A 16815-nucleotide genomic window follows, 5' to 3' on the forward strand; every position below is an offset into this window, starting at 1 on the left:
ATACTAATTATAATACTTTTTCACTTTTTCACCACTTTCAATACTAATTATAAAATATTTTTTTCCACTGTCAATACATTTTACTATTTTTCCTTAAAATTCGTGTCGTCCTCAAAGAGAAATTTATTTTGGGGACCCAGGGAGTATAATATTTGGTAAGCAGGAAAGTGCTTACAATGATTTAGGAATTTGATTTTAAGAAGCGAGTATTCCGTTTGTCTATGATAATTATGCCAAAATTATTTTATTGGACATCTACAAAAGAGCATAGTACTTTTTCTCTTTTTGGATATGATCCACTTTTTAATTTTTATAACTAGTATTCCTCTGCGCGATGCACGATGATACCTATTTAATTAAAATAGTAAAAAAAATATGTTTTAAGATATTATATTTAAAAAATAAAATTTTATATAAAATAGCTTCAATAAATATAATATCGTTGAAATGAAGATGAAACTGTTTCATTTTCTAATTGGAGGCGCATCAAATGAATGATCAAGATCTTCACAAAATCTTTTTATCTAATAATTATTATCTATTTAAAATTTCCACCAAAATATCTAGATATTTTTCTTTTAAATTTTCTATTAGTCTTGAAAGGGTTTTTGAAACTTTTAATTATTTTTTATTGATTTGCATTTCACAACATATTTTTCTTTAGGCGTTAATTGACTGTAAATCCACAAACTATTAGTGAATTTTGGTATTTTTATCAACTATATAAAGTTGTAATATAAATACATAAACTTTAGCCCATTATGAAATTTGTCTTGAATTTTAATTTCGTCCAAATCTATATTAAAGATGATATAATATATACACATTATATTAAAATAATTTATACAAAATTTCTACTGAAATATATACAATACTAAAGTATATACATATATATACATACATATATATATATATATACATGTGTGTCTGTGTGTGAGTGTTAATATATTATATAATATATATATATATATATATATATATATAGGAGAAAGTTCAATAGAAACACAAATATTTCCAGAGAAAGGAAACCAAATCTCATGCGTTAATCTTATCTAGTTTAACGGTCAGCGTTCGTTCGTTATACGTTCAACGGGATACATGGTTTGAACCCTAAAAACCCCAAACGTTCAACAAAATTATTGGTAAGTTCAATCGCATTTACTGACATGTTCAATGTTTCTCCATTCTTTACTTATATATCCGTTTCTATGGAACTTAACACTATATGTATATATATAGGGTTAGGTTCAATGAAAAATGCCTAAATGTAAGAGAGAAGATAGAAGTAATCTTATCCGTTGATCTTATCTAATCCAACGGACATGATTTATTCACGTCATGTTCAACGGATTTTTTCGTTGAACATTCATCAAATATTTGGGGGTTCTGGGGTTCGACCCCCATATGTTCAACGGATTTTTTCATTAAATATGGCGTGAATAAATCATGTCCGTTAGATTAGATAAGATCAACGGATGAGATTACTTCTCTCTTCTCTCTTACATTTAGGCCTTCTTCATTGAACCTTGGCCTATATATATATATATAAATTTTTATTTTTAATGAATATATAGTTTATTTTTAAAATTTATATTTTGATAAAATAATAACAATTACAACCTAGCACCAATTATCCTAAAATAGATGATCAAGGATCATGATATTTTAAATATTTTTTATGCATTAAATGAATAAATTAATTCAATCAAATTCGGTCAACAAACAATTGAACTTTCCAGCCGAAATTATAAGTGCTTTAAAAAGATATTGGTGTGCGATTATAAATCATTTAAGAGATAAAAAAACAATTAATACTGTAAATTGTAGTGCCATGATTATATTATAATTAATTTGGTGAGATTATAATTGATACACAACTATAGTGGCTTGATTAATCTTAAATGTTCATTTATTTTGTACTTGCTAACTGAATGTTCATGAAAAAATAGATTAATAAATAAATAAATAATTTTGTTAAAAGTCCACATAAAATCATAAATCTATATTAGTGTTAATATTTTAATCATTTTATTTAGGTTTACTAAATATCATTAATACATTATGGGTCCGTTTGATGGACATTATTAAGTCAAATAAATATACTTTTCTCACTATATCCATACATTTGATAGCCTCCTATATTAATTGTCAAAGCCTGCAATAATGAAGAAGCCCGCTGCAATATTCCTGTAGCAATTCGATAAAGAATCCGCCGCACCCCCTGTGTTTAATTTTCTCTCTTTCAACAGTGGTATAGATTAGTTTTTTGCTTTCCATATTAGCCCTCAAAAAACCTTGTAGTCTCACGTTCAGAATTTACGGCGACCAAGAGAATGCAAAGATTGCTAACAAAATCCTCACTATAAATTGGACTATCAAGCAATCGAGGGCCGTCAAATATTCACGAATGCAATTAGATATAAATTCCAACATCAGAACATGATAAAATCCATCACCCCAAAAAGGCTTTCATATCAATGATAACCGTAAAACGGAAATTGAAACAAAAATTCCAGAAAATAACCATAAAAAGAAAAAAAAAAAAATCAAACCTTGATTGAAGGTACTCATTGCTTCAGTAGTTTGCCGCTTCAAATCGACGACACACAACCCCGACGCCTGAAAATATGCTCAGTAGCACCGGTAATAAGGAGTCGCAGGTTTCTGCAATGTTTATCTGCTCATTTTCCGGTAATAAGGACCTTGAGGAGATGAAGAATAACCTTGGATGGAATTTGGAGGGACGTCAATGTGGTTGGCGCGCAAAGTCTTGCAAAACTGAGGCAATATCTGACCAAAAATTTCACCCAAATAGGATGGGGTAATCTCAATATTATGAGATAAAATTAGAGGGTATTGTAGTAATTTCGACAGTTGGATTATTTAATTTAGCTATCAAACATGATCTTAATTAGCAATATCGATATTCTCAGATTTTTTTAAAGTCTATCAAACACCATAAGCATGTTATACTATATATTATTTATTAGCCATCAAACATGATTATAATTAATTAATCCCACAACATTTGGATTATATATCTCTATTTAATTAATAACCTCTTTTCTATAATAATCTGTAATACACTCCCTAACTGAAGATTTTATGATCATTTTAGATAAAAATATGAGATTACATATTTTATTAAATTAACATGTAACTGAATATTGTATATACGCTATGAAAATATTTTATGATCATTTTAGATAAAATTATGTGATTACATGTTTCATTAAATATACAGGTAAATAAATATTGTATATATTTTTATGATTATTTTAGACAAAAATATGTAGTTACATATTTCATTAAATAAACATGCACTATTGGTTATATAAGATAATGTTAAGTTACAATTCCAATTTAAATAAGAACTACACAGTAAAAACTATGAAAATGTGATCAATTGTATTAATAGAAAAAATTATAATAAAAAAATATCTGTATAATCTAGAGTAGACGAAATGAAAAACAAATTGAAACAAAAAAATATTTTCAAAAATAGTAATGTGATTTTTAGCGGGAAAAATTATTTCTATTGTATCAATAGAAAAAATTATAATAAAAAAATATTTGTATAATCTAGAGTAGACTAAATGAATAAAAAAAGTTTGAAACAAAAAATTATTTTCAAAAATAATAAGGTGGTTTTTAGCGGAAAAATATAACTTACTATTTTTAAAAGTGGTTGTGCTTTTATATATATATATATATATATATATAGGGAGAGGTTCAAATAAGAACCACTAAATAAAATTAGAACAGAGAACCATTTTAAACCATTCGATCATCAAGATCTACGGTGGATGCATCATCTTGGTGGATGAATGCAGATCCTGGGTTCGAATCCTGAAGGGAGCAAAAAAGTTATTATTTTCGGATGCATTAAATTTAATAGCGAATGCATTAATTTATATAGTAGATGCATTGATTTTAATGGTTCTTATGTTCTCACGATAAGTGTGGTTCTCACTATAACCGCACCCTATATATATATATATATATATATATATATATATATATATATATATAGAGAGAGAGAGAGAGAGGCTAAAGTTCAATTGAGAAGCTCAAATGTGTTGAGAAGTGAGAAGGAATTTACAAGTTAGTACATTTTGATGAACTTTACTATAAATTCTTATGAACTTGCGGTTGATCTGGGGTTCAATTCTTGGCGACCACTCCCCTATATAGAGAATGAAGACCAAATCAGAGCCATTGATCTCACCAAAATCAATGAATCAGATTCATCTAAATTCTTCAAGTTTAGGAAATCCCGTAAATTCCTCATTTTCCAATTCTGGTAACCAACGAACATTATTATGAACTTACGAACATAAGTATATTTATTTGTATGTTTATTTGTTTTTATACGAACATATCGACGAACATTAGTATGTTCATTTGTTTTTTATACGAACACATCGACAAACATTAGTATGTTCGTAATTTCATAATCATGTTCGTTGGTTCCTAGAATTAAAAAATGAGGAATTTACGGGATTTCCTAAACTTGAAGAATTCAGATTAATCTGATTCATTGATTTTGGTGAGATCAATGACTTTGATTTGGTCTCTATTCTTTATATAGGGAAGTGGTCTCCATTGAAGCAGACCCTATATATATATATATATATATATATATATATATATATATATAGGGAGAAGTTCAGGAAAGAACCATAAATAAAAAAAGAACGGAGAACCATTTTCAGCCATTCGATCATCAAGATCTACGGTGGATACATCATCTTGTTGGATGAATGCAGATCCTGGGTTCGAATCCTGAAGGGAGCAATTTTTTTTTATTTTTTTGAGTGCATTAATTTTAACAGCGAATGCATTAATTTTTACAGTGAATGCATTAAATTTGATGGTTCTCCCGTTCTCACAAATAATGTAGTTCTCTCTAGAACCACACCCTATATATATATATATTGAACATCACAACTATTTTTATTTATCAAAAAATTATATCGGGTTCACAGTCAAACCTTATAATTTTATTTAAGTCCCCTCTTTTGACACTTAATGAGTTGTCTCGCCGAAATTACATTATTCAATATAAAATTAGAGAAAAATCTTAAATCTTACGCAAATTCTTGGGTGAGGTTGACCTCACCCTATGAGACGGGTCGGGTCGGGTCGGAGCGCGGGTTTGACGGGTCGGGGCGCGGGTTTGACGGGTCGGGTGAGTTTTGGGCGCGGGTCTGGGATACCAGAAATAAAGTATACATTCTCATTAATAAAAGTAACAATTATTGTGAACAAATGTAATACTTTAGAAACATTACATTTCATCATATCAATAGTTACTTTTCCTCAAGACAATGATTATTTGAATTATTTCATCATATCAATAGTTACTTTTCCTCAAGACAATAATTACTTGAATTATTATTTAATTTTTTTTCTATATTCTATTTATTTTCTCCGTTATTCAAAGTAATTGTTATTATAATGAAAAGTAATTATTGATATGCAGAAATGTAATGTTTTGAAATTATTACATTTGTTCACAATAATTGTTACTTTTATTAATGATAATGTGTACTTTATCCCAAACCCGCGTCCAAACCCGACCCGACCCGCGCCCCGACCCGACCCGACCCGTCTCACCCCATGAGGTTGACCTCACCCACGACCAACTCTAAATCTTAAGATTCGACATGGCAACTCATTGTTCCGTCGTCAGATTATGTACGGCAAGTCGTAAATCATTTTTTTTTTTTTTGAAATTGAGGATATTTGAAGTGAAAATGTAAGTGGGGGACATGTTTTGAAAAACATTAGAAAATTAGGAGTATGAATTATAATTTATTACACATACAATTAGTTTTTAAAAAGTTTGTATTTCTTTAAAGTAAAAGAAATTGAAAAAATAAAATACACATGCAGCCTGTGAGCAATTAAGTTTGAATCCATTGTGTGTGATTTGGTACAAAGGTATAGTGATTAAAATTTGAGGTCAAAGATTCGAGGTTCGAGTTTATAATTATTAATTAAACAGAATGTATAAACTTATTAGAAAATAAAAAATTGCTCAAATTAATTTTATTGTTAGACAAAACAAAAAATAATAAATTGTTTAGTATATGTGGTGAAAACAAAATTACACACAAGTAACATGTTAATTTAACAAACAACGAAGCTCAGTTCATGAAATACACTCAAGCATTTCTAACTTAACTCATAAAAAACTGCTGCAAAAAACAAACTTAAAATTTTAAGCATCGACGGAGTTACCGGCGCCGGCGGTATGGCGGAGCCAGAGGCGCGTCCAGCTGGCGGTACGATTTGGAATGGTATGGCGGCGGCGGCGGCGGCAGCGAATCTTTAAGGCTTCTGTCATTTCTCACAAAAGGATCCTGCATTGAATTTGAGAGAACCAAGTGGTGATGCATTAGAAGGAATCCGATGAACAATACCACTTTCATACTTTAAATTCGAGAAAATTAAGGAGGCTATGTCAATATTATTACAGATTGACAAACGAGCTTATTGATATAATATATAAATATACACATGACTGTGTGAAAATGACAGGACTGAGGAGTTAACTTATCAAAAATAAGAAGAAAACGAGAGGACTGGTGAGAAAGTCAAGTACATGGGACTTCATAATTAGGTATAAATAAATTTTGGGAGTAGCTGGCATTTAATTTCCGATGACTTTAGTTGTTTATATCGTCTTCTTATAAGTGTGTCAAGTTGTATATAAGTAGATATGAAAATATAAGATTCCAAAAATGCATATGCAGCCCCGTTCCAGAGATTTCATGGGCTATAGGCGAAATGAGAAAAAATGGCCCTTTTAATTGAATATGCTTGTGTGCTTGTGGGCCCTTTTTTTTTAATAGAATAAGATTGGAACTTTTGGGTTTGTATGTATTTTTTACTGATTGAGGCCCATTGTACAACTAAAAAAAATTATTTTCATATAATAATAGCAACAAAAAAAAAATTTGGGGCCCCATTCTGCCCTGGGCCCTAGGCGGTCGCACCCCTCGCCTATGCCCAGGGCCGGGCCTGTGCATATGGCAGCTAAGTCGGCAGAAGCTCGAATTTTATGATGGTTTCGTGCATTATTGTAAGGATTATTTTTCAGTTATTAATCGTGCGGACTTTGACTTTTTGAAGGTTTTTTAGTTTAAATTAATAAATATTTATTCGCTATGTGCCATATAAGAGGTAAAATATATAATATAATTTGTTAAAATTTTAAATGTGTAGAAAGTTAATTATGAGTTGTCCAATGTTTAATCAATTTTGGAGTAACGAAAATATTTAATTTAGTAGAATTAAATGGCACATGATCAATCTACGTTTCGAGTAGATGATCGTATTATATTTATTTACTCAAAATCGATTTCCGTTGAGTGAAATAATTATTTACAATGGATTATATGAAATAGATGTTGTGGGAAAATGATAAGTTTAAAGAGATATCAATGCGTATCTCACATTGATATTAATGCGTATGGTGAGGGAGCATCTTGCAGGAATACATCATTTCCAAATTGCTTTATGCCAGAATTTCTTTTCTCCGTAAGCATTGATAGGTCTCTGTTGTAATGTTTTCTAACTAACCAATTAACTTAAAGTCAAACATTAAACACTCACTAATACACAAAATCTTAATGCTTTTGAGAGAAACCTTTTTCATCCTCACGAGCTTTCAAAATCACCAAATTCCATACACACATAAGTATCAGGAGAAAGATCACTTCAAATTCATCAACTATTCTAGTCACCAGTGGAAAGAGTAATTCACTTTGATCAATACTCTACTCCAATTGTGTACTATGATTTCTTCACCTCATGCGAATTTGGGTACTCTAAGCAGATGCCCATTATCTAAATGCATAGAAACTAAATCAAAATGAATCTTAAATTAAAAAAAATGGGTGGAATTACACTCTACAATGCTCATTTTGGGACCATCAAATAGTATAGTGTTGTCAAATCAGCTTTTAATAATACACGTTAACTTCAATTGCTCTGAATTATTTACTCAAGCTATAAAGTGAATAACGGATATACAAGTTATATTTGTAATATTTTCAAACTAAAAATCACAAGGTCGTCAAAGTTGAAGATATAAAAATTTGCCTCTAAATATACAAACTTTCAATTGTTTTGATTATTCACGCAATTGTCAATTGCTTCCAAATTAATGGTGAGGTAGATGCCTGAAATGTTTACATTGAACGATGTAATTAGATGTCAACACCAACTTGTGATTTGTGACTTTCAACTCCGGGAAATCCAATTTTTTTCTAATAAAATTAATAATTAAATAAACATAAAAAATTAAATTAAATTAATAATATTCTTTAACACATTTATAATGTCATTTAAATTACAAAAAATGCCTTTCAAATTAACTTTCAAGTTCATACAAATCAACTTCAAAAAATTAAGACAGATAAAATTTTCCAAGGCTAAGTAGCTTCCCATATCAAATTCGAAAAATGAATCTTTAGGATCCAAGCATGACATGCATAAATTAGTTATGTGTTAATTTCATTAAATATCGATTCAACTCTAAAACTTGCATGTCAATTACAGTATTTATAATATATTTATAAAATTATGAAAATACCCCTACTCGTTTTGAAAATTCCAAGAGAGTCCAATGACCACACCCACCCCTTAGCTCCGCCCCAGCTTGTGATTATGATATTAATTTGTCATTTCAGCTAATCATGTTGATATAATATACTGAAAATTAACAGACAATGACAAATTAAAATTCTTTAATTTTTTTAAAATCAATATTTTGAGTTCCCCTTCAGAATTAGAATTTGATTAAAATTTGATACTCTAGGCGCAAACTAGTTGAAAAAAAAGGCAAAGGAGCTGTCAAGATTTTAATTTTAGTTAATTTAATTTAATCAAACAATGAATATAATAGTAAAAATAATAAAATATTAATGCAAACAATTAGATTTCAAAAAGTTGGTACGAGTAACATTGAGCACGAAGTAAACTCCAATTGATAAGACTTTTTTCGATCAATGAGTAATTAAAGATATGAGAACCATTACAAGTCATGCATGTTAACATCTTGGGCATGGGCGCCGCGGCAACGGCAACGGCAGCGGCGGCGGCGGCGGAGGAATTATTGGCCCTGGCGGTGGAGACTGTGGCGCGTCCTGGCGATACGATTTGGATGCTGCTGGTGGTGGCGGCGCCCGCCGCAACCACCCTCTAAGGCTTCTGTCATTTCTCACAAAAGGATCTTGTATTGAATTTGAGAGAACCAAGTGGTGATGCATTAGAAGGAATCCCAGGAACAACACCACTTTCATACTTTAAATTGGAGAAAATTATTGCAGATTTACACAAGCAAGCTTATAATCATACACATATATATATACTTGTTTGAAAATGAGAGGAGTGAAAAAGTCAAGCATGGTACGTACATGGGACTTTGTCATTAGGTACAGATAAGTTTTGGTAGTAGCTAGCGTGCATCTTGGGATGACATTTGTTTGACTATTTTTATAAAACCTTATAATATGTTTCGAGAGTTTATAACAATTTATAAGTAGCTAGATTATAACTTATAATATGTGAATAATTGAATTTATAACTTAGATTATATTTATCAATCTCTCTCAATCCAATCATTTAATATAAAAATATTTTTTCTCACTTTTACATATACAACCTATAATTTAATTTAATTCTATCATTTTTATATTTTATCAATGACGCATTACAACCTAATTTTTTTTTCTAATTTCATTATTTATTGTTTTACTTTTTAATAATAAAATGCCAAGTGGCATTATTCTATTTGATAATTAATGTAGGTCATTAGATAAGTTGGTGATTGATTTATGCTTAATTGTTCTTATTTTAGGGTTTTGAATGTGTTAGTTTTAAGTTAAATATTATGGAAATTGGTGCGTTCATGGGTTTGTTTTATGCTTTGTAGGAGATTTTGGTTTTATAGATTTTGGGAGATTTTGGAGTAGAATGGCGTATTCTGGCGCAAACCAGAGCAGAGCTGAAAAGCCCACGCCAGAGCAGAGCTGTAAAGGTCGAACCAGAGCAGAGCTCACCATCTCCAGATCTGACATCTCCAGAGCTGAACTTCCCTACCATAGTTGAATTCTCCATAGCAGAACAAACGTGTCAGAGCCGAGCTAAACTCAGCAGAGCTAAAGTTCCAGAGCGTACAATTTCCAGAGCTGGGAAGAATCGACAGAGCTGACTTTTCTCCAGAGTCATCATATTCAGAGCTGACTTTCAGCTCTGCCTTCATCGCCGTTCCAGAGCTGACTTCCAGCTCTGACTACTTTTCCAGAGCCGAACTTCCAAAGTTAGCCAATCTTCGCCAGAGCTAAGATGACTTACAGAGCACGATCCAGCTGGACTTACCTTTGAGTTTACGATTCTATTTCCTTAAGAGTCCAGTTTTGCAAGGCGATTTAGATGGTAATTAGGGTTGGGTTGAAGTCTATAAATAGGGTCTATTATTCATTGTAATATTAATCCATTTGCCCTAATCTTTAGTTTCCGCAAGGCAACCAAGACTTAGGCGTTTTTCAAGCTTTCTTAGTTTCTTCAAGTTTTCGAATTTATTGTTCTAGTTAGATTTCAATTTAGTTTTGTTTTTAGTTTCCTCTTGGATTGTGATTGAGTGACAGCGATTGCACATTCAAGAAGTTTACAGTATTTCGTATTTAATTCAATTTCTTTTGTTTCATCATGTTTATGCTTTGCCTTTACGTTTATGCTTTAATTTCAATTCTGCAATTTAAATTATGCACTTTAGTTTCATGCCTAGTTTAGAAGCTTTAATTTACAAGTCTTTAAATTCTTAGTTTAGTCGCATTTAAATTCTTAAGTTTAAGTTTACTTTAAGCGTTTAATTCTTGTCTAGGTTTAATAGTTTCTTGCCTAGTTAAATTTACAAGTTTAAGTTTACGTTCAAGTTTACTTTTCACGTTTAAGTTTTAAGTTTAAGCTTAACGTTTTTAAATCCAACTTTTACTGCTTTCTTGCGATATAACTAAAAGTCCTTAAAGATCTACTTTGAGAGACGACTTGGGTTAGCTTACACGTTACAATAGATCTCGTTCTATTGCGAGTCGATCTAGCATAGTGTTTAGGTTGAGTCAGAGATCAGGAGATTTTTTCTATGCCCGGTAATGCATAACCCAATTATTTTATTATTTATTTTTGGGTTAAGTAGCAAATACACACCCCTAATATAAAACACATCTATGACGTTTAGTCCTCTATACTCGACATTGGATCAATCAAGTTTATTTTTGGGTTAAGTAGCAAATAATCGATTGGCCCGAACCGAAAAAAATCCAAAATCGAATGGGTTGGCCCGAAACTGAGTGGGTTGGCCCGATTGACATCCCTAGTTGTAGCGTGCTGTAGGAGTAGAAATTTACGTTCACGTAGGCTAATATTAGGTTTTCTCTTATTAACTTTATTTTATATAAAAATAATGTGGCAAATCTTTTAATTAATCAACTTAGATGGAGATGCTGATTTTGATTGCCTCATGGAATAAATTTATCATGAGGGAGCTTGAATTTAAAATTTAAATGATAAGTTTAGTATTTATTTTGAAATAAATTAAAATTTGGTAGTAACAAATTTGATATAAATACATAATTTGGTAACAATTTACTCCCTCTGTTTTTTTTTAAGTGTCCCATGGAAAAAAAGTACATATATCAAGGAAGTTGGAGTATTACTTTTGTGTCCATATTTATTATTTCCAAAGTGTAATAAATTTATTCTCAAATTTTGAAATAGGACATTTAAAAAGGGGTAAAGTAGGAACTTTATTATTTTTTATTCTCAAATTTTGAAATAGGACACTTAAAAATGAACAATAAATTTATCTTAATAGGACACTTAAAAAAAACGGAGGGAGTATGCAATTAACCCTGGAGATGCTCCTATCGCACGTGAATAGCATTAAATTTGTCAACATTATACACGCAAAATTTCCACAAAACGGCAAAAGAAGCAGTCAACAACGTGTTTGAAATGCCTAGTTTCCATTAATCTAACGTACATACATAAAGAAGTCATTAGCAAGAATCCCATCAAGAAGAAGACTACACAGTGTGTAAACGGGAATTTCATTTTTTTTCCCTATTATTACCAGTGAATTAATGATTTGTATTCTACGAGGTCTTATATAATGTATAATTAATCATGACTAATTAGAGGAGTAAAAAGTCAAGGAAGCATTCATAGATGGAATTTTGGGGTTAGGTATGAAGAAAATTATGAGAGTAGTGCTGTCAAGCTGTAATAGAAAATGAATAAATTATAAAGATTCCAAATATGAGTAAAGTCAACCGAAATTCCGGTTGTGTAGTGCAACTGCTTTTTAAATTTATTCATGCATGATTGACTTATTGTAATTCATGCTATATTTTATATTTTATTTTTATTGCATGTTAATTAATGTCGCGATTATGTACACTTAATCTGCAATATATAATATAATCGACAACATGATGTTTTGTAATAGAAATTAAATTAGCCAAAATTTATAATATTAATTATCGAAATTCAACTATTAGCATAACGTTATAGAAAAATAAGAGTGTTTTTATTCTATCCCTCCCCTATATATATATACACGTATATACGTAATGGTGATCACACAATTAATTTAAATATGTTGTCGTAATGCTTATTATTAAATTGAGGTTCGATATAAAAAGAAAAGAGAAAAAAAGACCCTTGAAAACACAAGAATGCAGACTAGGGGCCCGAGACTCGAAAAAGGAGCTCGTCAAACAGAAGAAAAAAGCAAAAGAGGAAAAACACAGGACAGCCTAAAGCTTCAGCGCTCTAAAAACCCAATAAAAAAAAACACCTAATAATAAATAAAATCATCCATCTCCATTTCCTCCGACCAACGGCCTTTGGCGATATTATTCATAACACACAAACTAGCACTTCTGCTATGATCAATGACAAAGTCCCTCGGCTTCTGACCCATTTCCTCCGCATTTCTCAGGCGACTTTTTATGCTATCTTCCTGAGGCTGTGGAAAGCGCGGACGCTCCATACCCTTTGGAGGACGTCCCCGTCGCTTAGGCGGTGCTTGATCAACAAGCATTTGCATTCCTTGGCTAACCTGCTCCTCTAACCAACTGATACGACTAGCAAAATCTTCTGGAGCAGAAGTGGGCGAGTTTTTGCTTTGCCCATCCAAATCACCATCCACTGTTTGAGCCTGCTGACCAACCAACTCTCCAGCTTGCTCAAATTTTTGTGCTTCATTTGCAAGAGCCAAGCTCTTAGTCTGTGAGTTATTGCCTTCTGACTCCTCAGTCGGATCCCCAGCTGGCGTCTCCATCTCAATATCCTCGTCCACCTCCTCATCACTACTAGCCGGCTTATCATGCTCAGCGTCTGCCGCTACGCTCTTCTCCACTCCCAATCCCGACACCCCGCCTACCAGTTCCCTCGCACCCTCATAACCATCCACACCACGGTCATCATTCAAAACAGCAAAAGAATTCTCCACAATAGAGACAAGAGCATCCACCGCCGCACCCTCAACAAGAGCATGCGAAGTTTCCAAAACCCTTTCTCGCCCTTTAACAATATGCCAATGATCACCATTCGAGGTTGTCGTCTTGCTAGCAGGAGGAAGAGGAGCTTTCATACCTTTCTTGATAACCACACCATCATCAGGGTTTACCGCCTGTATGCCCGCCTTTTTACGTCGACATGTATCATGAGCATGCCCCGTTATCTTGCAATGGTTACAATATAGCGGTAGATTTTCGAACACAAACTCAACGTAAAAAGAGAATTCGCCACCATCAATTAAAAGCGAAGAAGGTAAAGCTTGAGACATATCTATTTCAATGAGGATTAAAAGCGAAATCACGCCCCGCCGAGGCGCTATCAATGCGTAAAGGGTGTCTCAGATATCAACCAATTCCCGAAATAACTTGTGGGTTCCAATATTCAATAGGAAGATAATATATACACACTCAAACATTCGCCAGAGGTGAATTTTCTTTGAAAGGGTCAAAGTTGCGTGTCCACTCACGTAACCGGAGATGACCTTTTGATAGCTCTCATATCGCCTTCCCTTTCGCGATCCCCTTATCCGCTGATGTCGTAAATCGAAGAGTGAAATATCCTTTACCTAACGGAATCAATTGCCAAGTGGAAGAGATATTCCAGAGAGATTGAAGCTCATCTTTTAATTCCAACGTTGATCTCGGCTTGTCTCCTTTACTCAGCAGTAATCGTCCCGTCAAAGCGAATTGAAACGCTTGCACCTCCTTGAGATACAGATCTTTCAGAATTTTGAGAGAGAAGTGATCCCCTTCTTTAGTTGGTCGCAAATCATGAAACTGGTGGGCTGCTAAATCCGGCCTTTTCAATGGCCTCCAAGAAGTAGCAGTTGCATATGTTTTAGTGGCAGGCCCATGAGCGTCCTGATTGTGCAGATCGGCCGAACATCCGTCCAAAGCCTTCCCTCGATCAGAGGAAATCATTCGGCTGCCTGTGAACTGGCGTGGGGAGCGGGGGCATTCCCCAGCAGCGGTGGCGCTCGAAGACCCGGTCTTCTGATGGTTGCCCGACGTGTGAGAGATTAGAGAATTACCGTGAGTTCTGTTGCTGTGAGTGTCGAAGTTCACGGAGACAGGAGGGAGGTTCAACGCCCCTGATCGGCGATCTGGAGTCCATGATCGGCGGCAGAAGCGGCGGCTGTGTCAAGAGGCGAAGCTAGGGTTCGCCTAAGAGTTTTCGTCCAATTCTCATCTTTCTTTCCCTCGATCAAATCCGTTTTCAAAATGCTTAAATAGTATATAACATACAAAAAATTATTGTGTCCACTTAATCTAAGTCCTAAAAGATCAATTAAATTTAATATAATCACACTAATCTTAAGTTATATGTCAGCCTAATTTATTGACTAACTTGTTTTATGTTTCAGTTCATGTGTTATTCGTCTCCTTTCAGTTTCAAATCAACACAATAAATCATATCCAATTGATAGTCAATCAATTAAACAAAAATTATTCCAATATCATAAGAAGGAAGTAGGGGTCTTTCTTGATGTTTCTGTTTACTCTTCTTTCCTCCAAAAGTTCTCAAAAATATATATAAAATATTTTTTAAGAAAAATAATGATAGAAAATGTGTTTGGAAATATATATATATATATATATATATATATATATATATAAAAGGGTGCGCTCCAATCATTTTTCAATGAATATGACATATATACTGATGAACTAGGCAATATATATTGAGGAATAACGAAATTTTAAAAATTGGTAATGAATAAGACATATATATAGGGCTGTAAACGAGCCGAGCCGAGCCGAATACAAGCAGGCTCGAGCTCGGCTCGTTTAAATATTCGGGTGTTCGAGCTCGGCTCGAGCTCGATTCGAGCTTTTATTTTGATGATCGAGCTCGGCTCGTCACCACTTACTAAGCTCGAGCTCGGTTCGAGTTCGGCTCGGGTGATGCTCGATAATGTCGAATTCGAGCTTGAGCTCGAGCTCGGCTCGTTAGATGTTCATATATATGATGTTCAAGCTCGAATTTGTTATAAATTTAAGAAAATCTTCTTAATTAATATGTTATTCGAGTTCGAGTTCGACTCGTTTAAGGCTCGTGTACTAACTCGATTGAAGGCTCGACTAAAGGTTCGTGAACAGGCTCGCGAACATGTTCGAGAACAATCAAATTCGAATATGTTCGTGAGTTCCACGAGCTGAGCACTGTCAGGCTCGAGCTCGGCTCGATAAAGATTTCGAGCTCGAAATCAGGCTCGAGCTCGGCTCGTTTATTATCGAATCGAGCTCCGAACGAGCTTTTTTCGAGTCGAATCTCGAATAGTTTGCGAGTAGCTCTGTTCATTACAGCCCTACATATATATGACAAACAAGGAAGTATATACTGATGAACAATGCAGTATCTACTGATGAATAACGAAATTTAAAATATTTCGCTCCCTCCAGAATTCGAACCCTGAGAAAAAAATTTGCCCTCTGGTACAATATCAACCATAAAATTAATAAAATAAACGTACGAGATCATGTCTAAGATCTCACTAAAAAAATTTGCCCTCTGGTACAATATCAGCCATACAATATATATATATATATATATATATGGTGCGGTTATAGTGAGAACCACACTTATCGTGAGAACATAAGAACCATTAAAATCAATGCATCTACTATATAAATTAATGCATTCGCTATTAAATTTAATGCATCCGAAAATAATAAATTTTTTGCTCCCTTCAGGATTCGAACCCAGGATCTGCATTCATCCACCAAGATGATGCATCCACCGTAGATCTTGATGATCGAATGGTTTAAAATGGTTCTCTGTTCTAATTTTATTTAGTGGTTCTTATTTGAACCTCTCTCTATATATATATATATATATATATGCGTGCTATATAGGGGCGCGCTCCAGTGAGACCCCTTATTTTTCATGAGACACTAAGTACAATGAATAAGAAGTATATACTGATGAACAAGGGCCACAAGGCAGTATATACTGATGAATAATGAAATTTAAAAAATTGGTAATGAATAAGACATATAAACTGATGAACAAGGCAGTATATACCGATGAACAACGCAGTATATACTGATGAATAACATAATTTAAAATATTTCGCTCCCTCCAGGATTAGAACCCTGAGAAAAAAAAATTATCCCTCTAGATACAATATCAACCATAGGATTGATGAAATAAACGCATGAGATCGTGTCTCAGGTCTCACTAAAAATAGGGGGTCTAATTGGAACGCTCCCCTATATA

The 16815-nt window shown here is 33.1% G+C and overlaps 1 long non-coding RNA gene across 1 annotated transcript; it reads right to left on the reverse strand.

Annotated features, from left to right (window-relative positions):
* Positions 1 to 6067: 6067 nt before the first annotated feature.
* On the reverse strand, positions 6068 to 6692 carry LOC131019989 (uncharacterized). Its single transcript, XR_009100567.1, has 2 exons — positions 6531 to 6692; positions 6068 to 6368 (listed from the first exon to the last, which is right to left on the reverse strand). It is a non-coding gene; the product is annotated as an uncharacterized LOC131019989 (long non-coding RNA).
* Between the last annotated feature and the right edge of the window lie 10123 nt (positions 6693 to 16815).

The sequence above is a fragment of the Salvia miltiorrhiza genome, chromosome 4 (assembly GCF_028751815.1).
Source record: "Salvia miltiorrhiza cultivar Shanhuang (shh) chromosome 4, IMPLAD_Smil_shh, whole genome shotgun sequence".
NCBI lineage: Eukaryota > Viridiplantae > Streptophyta > Magnoliopsida > Lamiales > Lamiaceae > Salvia > Salvia miltiorrhiza.